This window comes from Microcebus murinus, chromosome 26 (genome assembly GCF_040939455.1).
Source record: "Microcebus murinus isolate Inina chromosome 26, M.murinus_Inina_mat1.0, whole genome shotgun sequence".
Taxonomy (NCBI): Eukaryota; Metazoa; Chordata; class Mammalia; order Primates; family Cheirogaleidae; genus Microcebus; species Microcebus murinus.
The window spans coordinates 320,746-328,350 of record NC_134129.1 but is presented as its reverse complement, the minus strand read 5'-3'; positions in this window follow the sequence as shown (position 1 = coordinate 328,350).

The following is a 7,605-nucleotide window of genomic DNA, read 5'->3' as shown; positions in this document are numbered from 1 at the left end:
TAGACCTCTGTGACCAAAACATCCTACTACATTGTGTTTCTGCATGAGAGTTCTTTCAAAGAAGGCTAACTGCTGCTCGATGAGTTCGAAAATCTTTAAACTCTAGACTTAAGTTGTTCTTATTGTTTGAGTCATAGTGTATCAAACATTGAAGATCACTCAGTGCTATTTCCTCATTTTCCACCTGAGGAAGCTGAGGCAAAGACTTGCTGAATGGATATCACCCAGATAGTCTATGGCAAAGTCAGCATTAGAAACTGGTCTCTAGATGCCTAGTTCAGTTCTTTTCATTAAGCTACTCTTGTTTAATTTCTCCCAAAGATATTTCTAAGAGGCAATTATTTAGAAATACAACTTTAACCTGAAAGACTAAATCAAAACAATAACAATTTCAGACACTGACTGCACAGTGGGAAGATATTTGTTGGCATGGAAGCCATAATGGACCCTTTTGCCTCTTTGAGCCTCTCAAAAGTTTTTTGTATTGGACTCAAACATAGTTTTAATGTGTTAGACAGTCACCTCTATAAGTTTTAACTGCCATCTTTATGCTTATGACTCCAAAGTCTACAGCTCCAATCTAGAGTTCTTGCCACAAATTCGGATTTCCTCCTGGATATTTCCACCTGAACAGTCTACATATATTTCAAAATCTGTGTGCCTAAAACTGAGCTCATGGCCTGCCCTTCAAAATCTATTCCTGGCCTTGCATGACCCTCTCTTAGTAAAAATGGTACTATCATGCTAAAGGTCATATAAGCATATGAATAGTGACCCACTGCAGAATCCTAACAGTAGTTCTCTTTTTTTTTTTTGAGACAGAGTCTCACTTTGTTGCCCAGGCTAGAGTGAGTGCCCTGGTGTCATCCTAGCTCACAGCAACCTCAAACTCCTGGGCTCAAGCAACCCTTCTGCCTCAGCCTCCCGAGTAGCTGGGACTACAGGCATGTGCTACCATGCCCGACTAATTTTTTCTATATATATTAGTTGGCCAATTAATTTCTTTCTATTTATATTAGAGACGGGGTCTCATTCTTGCTCAGGCTGGTTTCGAACTCCTGACCTCAAGCAATCCGCCTGCCTCGGCCTCCCAGAGTGCTAGGATTACAGGCGGGAGCCACCGCACCCGGCCTGGCCAACTAATATATATAGGAAAAATTAGCCTGGCATGGGGGCGCATGCCTGTAGTCCCAGCTACTCGGGAGGCTGAGGCAGAAGGATTGCTTGAGCCCAGGAGTTTGAGGTTGCTGTGAGCTAGGCTGATGCCATTGTACTCACTCTAGCTTGGGTAACAAAGTGAGACTCTGTCTCAAAAAAAAAAAAAAAATTTGCTTAGATTTCACTGTCAAAAAACGTAATGAGAGGACACAAGTAGATGAAAGGGAAGCTGGGAAACATGGCATTTCTTTTAAACACACTGCTATGGCAAATAAATACTGGACAACCTCAGTCTAAGTGCAGCATAGATACAATCCATCACTTCAAAATTGAATGGTTGGGCCGGACACAGCGGCTCACGCCTGTAATCCTAGCACTCTGGGAGGCCGAGGCGGGTGGATCGCTCGAGGTCAGGAGTTCGAAACCAGCCTGAGCAAGAGCGAGACCCCGTCTCTACTATAAATAGAAAGAAATTAATTGGCCAAGTAATATATAGAGAAAAAATTAGCCGGGCATGGTGGTGCATGCCTGTAGTCCCAGCTACTTGAGAGGCTGAGGCAGGAGGATCGCTTGAGCCCGGGAGTTTGAGGTTGCTGTGAGCTAGGCTGACACCAGGGCACTTGCTCTAGCCTGGGCAACAAAGCGAGACTCTGTCTCAAAAAAAATTGAATGGTTGGTGAGTCCAAAGAAATTAGAGTTAAAGCATTGTATTGAGTTTCATAACTAAAAGCAAACTTACAATTATGTTTATCTAAATTATAGCAAGACACTTTCAACAAAACCTTCGTGGTCTGTCTTTAGAAGCCAATAATTAATTTCTCTCTTTCTCTTTTTTTTTTTTTTTTGTATGACACAGAGTCTCACTCTGTTGCCCAGGCTAGAGTGCCGTGGCATCAGCCTAGCTCACAGCAACCTCAAACTCCTGGGCTCAAGCAATCCTCCTGCCTCGGCCTCCCCAGTAGATGGGACTACAGGCATGCGCCACCATGCCTGGCTAATTTTTTCTATATATTTTTAGTTGGGCAATTAATTTCTTTTTATTTTTAGTAAGGACAGGTCTCGCTGTTGCTCAGGCTGGTCTCAAACTCCTGGCCTTGAGCCATCCTCCCGCCTCGGCCTCCCAGAGTGCTAGGATTACAGACGTGAGCCACTGCGCCCGGCCTCTTTCTCTTTCTATCTCTATCTGTCTCTATCACTCTCTCTCTCTCTCTTTCTCTGCAAGGTCAGTAGAGTTTGTTTTTGTTATCCCAAAGAACATTTATGTTTAATTTCTTAATTGCTGAATATAAGGATTTCCTTTTTTTTTTTTTTTTTTTTTTTTGAGACAGAGTCTCACTTTGTTGCCCAGGCTAGAGTGAGTGCCATGGCGTCAGCCTCGCTCACAGCAACCTCAAACTCCTGGGCTCGAGCAATCCTCCTGCCTCAGCCTCCTGAGTAGCTGGGACTACAGGCATGCGCCACCATGCCTGGCTAATTTTTTCTCTCTATGTTAGTTGGCCAATCAATTTCTTTCTATTTATAGTAGAGACAGGTCTCGCTCTTGCTCAGGCTGGTTTTGAACTCCTGATCTGGAGTGATCTGCCCGCCTCGGCCTCCCAGAGTGCTAGGATTACAGGCGTGAGCCACCACGCCCGGCCTTTATGAAAATTTTTAAAAGTGTGTTCTTAAGAAAAGGATCTTTTTCCTATGTGAGATACCAGTGAAAGTTTAGGTATCATGTGTGTTTAGGTATCATGAAAGTTCAGGTATCACAGTGTGCATCATGTTCGTACCTATGTTTCTAAGCCAATGGTAAATTAGTAGTCTCCCCTGCCTTTCATTCAAGGACCTTTATAACCTAAACTCAAACATTTCCAGACTCAGCACATTTCTCCTTCACTCATGCTATGTTCCGTCCAAACTTGTTCTCTACACATGCCTTGACTTTCTTACTCCATAGTTTTGTTCACCTTGTTCTCAGCTTCCACTTCTCAACCTCCTATTTCCATACCAACAGGCAAGCACATCTTTCAAACATCACTTCCAGTGCTTTTCCATGAAGACTTACTCAATCCCCCCACAACTAGATGTATCGCCCTCCCCATCTGAACACCTATAGCACTATAGGGGAAGGGACTCTGACATATAAATTTGGTATAGTAGAAACCCTGTAGTTTTTGGAGTAAGATAGATCTGACTACAAATTCTGGCTCTGCCATTTATTATATGATCACAGAAAAATTGCATAACTTCATCTGAAACAGAAGTATAATATCTACTTGCAGCCTTGGCCTGAAAACAAGTGAAATAGAATTGTTAAGCCTGATGATAGAAGGCACTCGGTGTTTCTTGACTAAATTAATAAATATACAGGCTTGTGCTGACTTGTATTTAATATTGTGAATTTTTCAAAGATGCCTTCAAGGAGTAGCTGTTGTGTTTTCTTTCATAAGATGTTATCAGAAGTAAAAAATGAAAATAGGCTGGGTGCAGTGGCTCACATCTGGAATCCCAGCACCGTGGAAGGCTGAGTGGGAGGAGCCCAGGAGTTAATTGTGCCACTGCACTGCATGCAGCCTGGGCGCCACAGGGAGACTCTGCCTCTCAAAAAAAAATCATGAAAACAAAACACAAGTAGAGATTACTTAAAGCACATGTTTAATTCAAAATCGCTTCACAAGTAATCTCTGGATAACCATAGCCAGAAAAATTACAGAAATATACAGATCTATTTATACTGCATTGGGAGGCAGGAGTGATGCGTTCCACTTCTAATTTTGTCATTAGTTGTGCTACCTTTGGCAATTTGTCAGAATTTTCACTTCTCAGCTTCCTTGTCTATCAAAAATCGGGGAATAAAAGCTGAACATTATATAACCTAAACAACTTGAAGGTGAAGATAACCAAGTGAAAATATTATGAGAAAGAATAAGTCAAGTAATTTTGTTATTACACTAAGACAAATAAATGGTTAAAAGAGGTATGTTTCTTTGGGCTTTCTTCCTGTAATGAAATTCTTCATTATCAACTATAGTACCTTGTTTTATGATAGCACACTCTAATCGGTTCCTCAGAACCAATCTATCCTCTTACCCTCCTTTTTTCTTTCCTCCTGCCTTTGTTTAATAGTGTAGCATTTACAATTGTCTGATTGATTACATTAATATTTTCACCCAACTAATTCTTTTGGTGGATAGAAGATTATATGCTAATGCATGGGTTGACCCACATAACTGCCTTAACAAAAACACCACATGTCACTGTGCTCTCATGCTAAAAGCATTGAGGAAGGATATGCTCTTCTGTTCTTGTTTTCCAGGTCAATCTGCAATTCTGTGCAGCAAGCATGATCTAGAGCTTGAAATCATCAACCGATTATATGACATCAACCCAGAGCTCACACTGATATGTGAATCTGTTAATAAAGTTATAATCAGTTGTTATAGGGATGATTTTTCAGATGAGAACATTCCATGAAATTCCAAATTTCCGAAAGAATGTTGTTAATAGCCCTTTATTAATGAATTTGCATTATAGAAAATTAGAAAATACAGAAAAAAATACCACATTTCTATTACATTTGACACTTAATTGGTGTATATCTTTCCAGTTCTCTATATATAGTTTTTAAATAAATGAACTCATATAATATTAATATATACTGTTTTGTAACCTACTTTTATCAGCCAATGATGTCTACCTATTTTAGTAAATTTTGTTTTATCTAATATACAGAACAGTTTTTTAATTCCTTAATGACCAAAAAAAGAAGAAAATGTTCCTTAAAGCTGTTTTGTCCTTACCAGTCTCCAATCCATGATCACACGCTGCATCCAGTCAACATGGCAAAGTCTCCCTCAGGCCTGCCCTTTTTTTATGACCCTGACTTGTTGAAGGGACCAGGACAACTGCTCTAGAAAATCCATTAAACCAGAAAATTTCACACTTGCTTCCTTGTGTTATCATTTGGTTTGTTCAACTGTCCTCTGTTTTCTGAGAACAAACGAGGTCAGGCACGAACGGGGTAACATGGGCATACTGTCCTCTGTGTTTTCTATAAACTGGTATCTAAAGGTTTAATGGATTAAAATGAAACATTTTTGTCTAGGACACATCATAGATGCATTATATACTTCATGTTGCATATCATCAGAAGATACGTAATATCTAGTTGACTCAAAATGAGTGTCCATCCTGGATTAGGGTTATGACAGTTTTCCCCACAGAAATCTACCTTAATGATTTGTGCATGTGGGGACTTTGTAACTGTTTGGTAAACTATAGACTTCAGTATTGTTTTTGCCCTAAGGACTCTATCTATTAGTTAAGAAAGCAGCCTTAATTCAGTTTTAGAATCCATTATCTGACCGTTTAGTTTTCTTTTTATTTTGATAGATTTACCTTGTCTTTTTTCACTTGATCCTACATTGGTAATATATTTGCTTGCCATTAAATATAATCCTAGAACACGGCTGGGGAACCTGCAGCCTAGAGGCCACATGTGGCCTTCTAGGTCCTTAAGTGCAGCCTTTTAACTGAATCCAAATTTTACAGAACAAATCCTTTTATTTTTATTAATACATTTTTTCATTTTTTATATTTTTATTTTATTTTTTAAATGAATGCATTTAAAATGCCAAAGAATACGTTTTAGTGAAATAATCCTCCCAGATTGACTGATACAATTAGAACATTAAGTGAGCCATAGGGGCTAAATTGACAGCTGCTACACTCATGATTTAGTTCTAGCTCCCATACCTGACTGGAGCCACTACTGACCGAGGCTGGTTGGCGAGAGTTTATAGGGGTTGAGTACTCCAATTTGTTGTCAGCTTTTTTTTTTTTTTTTTTTTTTTTGAGACAGAGTCTCGCTTTGTTGCCCAGGCTAGAGTGAGTGCCGTGGCGTCAGCCTAGCTCACAGCAACCTCAAACTCCTGGCTCAAGCAATCCTTCTGCCTCAGCCTCTCGAGTAGCTGGGACTACAGGCATGCGCCACCATGCCCGGCTAATTTTTTGTATATGTATTAGTTGGCCAATTAATTTCTTTCTATTTATAGTAGAGACGGGGTCTCGCTCTTGCTCAGGCTGGTTTTGAACTCCTGACCTCGAGCAATCCGCCCGCCTCGGCCTCCCAGAGAGCTAGGATTACAGGCGTGAGCCACCGCGCCCGGCCTGTTGTCAGCTTTTGACAATGGTGTGTTTCTGTTTGAAGTGGAATTTGTGAATAGTTGCACAGCTCAGTGGTATTTTTTAATTCTGTCTGTTTAACAGCCCATCATGTCAAAGAAGACCAAGAGAACACTGAAGGAAGAAAACAGATTTTTTAATGAGGATTGAGAATTACAATATTTTCTTGTTTCTGCTAAAGATGATTTGCTTATTTTGTGATACTGCAATATCAACATTAAAGAAATTCAATGCTCATCAGCATTATAACACTCATAAAGACCACAAATATTTTAAATTAGAGGTAGAAGTGTGAAAGGTTGTATGGCAGAAATCAAAAGATGGAAAGCACAAGCAAAGACAGGTCTTTCAAGCAGCAACAAGACCTGAAAATAATGCCACTGGAGTAACTTATAAAATAGTTTATATACTTGGGAAAAAAGAGAAGCCATTCAGTGATGTAGAAATTGTGAAAGTTGTAGGATGCTTAGACCCCGAGGACATCTCAAAGTACCTACAACTGCCTCTTTGAAGTAGAACCACAACTGATCAGCAGCATGAATTAGCCTTCAACTTAACAGAACAACTTCGTGCAATACTTCAAAAGGAAACTGTGTATTATTTATTATTCAGTCACTTTGAATGAATCAACTGATACTGCTGTTTGGTGCAGGTTTCATGCATCATTCGGGTCATGACAGATTTTTGTCGCTATGAAAAGTTACTTGCTTTGGGCACTCTTGTGAACAGAATAACTTTCAAGATAAATGTCTTGAAGTTCGACTGAATTTGGTAAATTTAGTGAGTATATGTACAGATGGTGCACCTTCCATGAAAGGAAAACATGAAGGGTTCATTGCAAGATTTTAAAAAAGTATTAACAGATCTAGATTCTTTCATTTCTTTTTATTGTATCTTGTATCCACAAAATCTCTGTGCTAAAGCTACTCTTTTAAGTGACACTTTGCAACAAGTTATAAGTATTGTTAGCTATATTTGTGCACATGCAGCACTGCGTAATCAGTTTCATACCATGCTACAGTTGAACAATAGGTATTCAGTATGGATTTTCTGTGTCATTCTAAAATGCATTGGCTATTGCAGGGACAAGTATTAGCCAAAATTTTATCTCTGCAAGAACAAATAGTTAAATTTTATGAGGAACAGAATCAGTAATGGTGAATTATTGAAAGAAGATTTTTATAGGAATGCAGCATTTCTGTGTGATATCATGTCAAATCAAAACAACATGAATGTTTCTTTGCAAGGTGAAACTAAATCTGTATATGATATGTAGCAAAA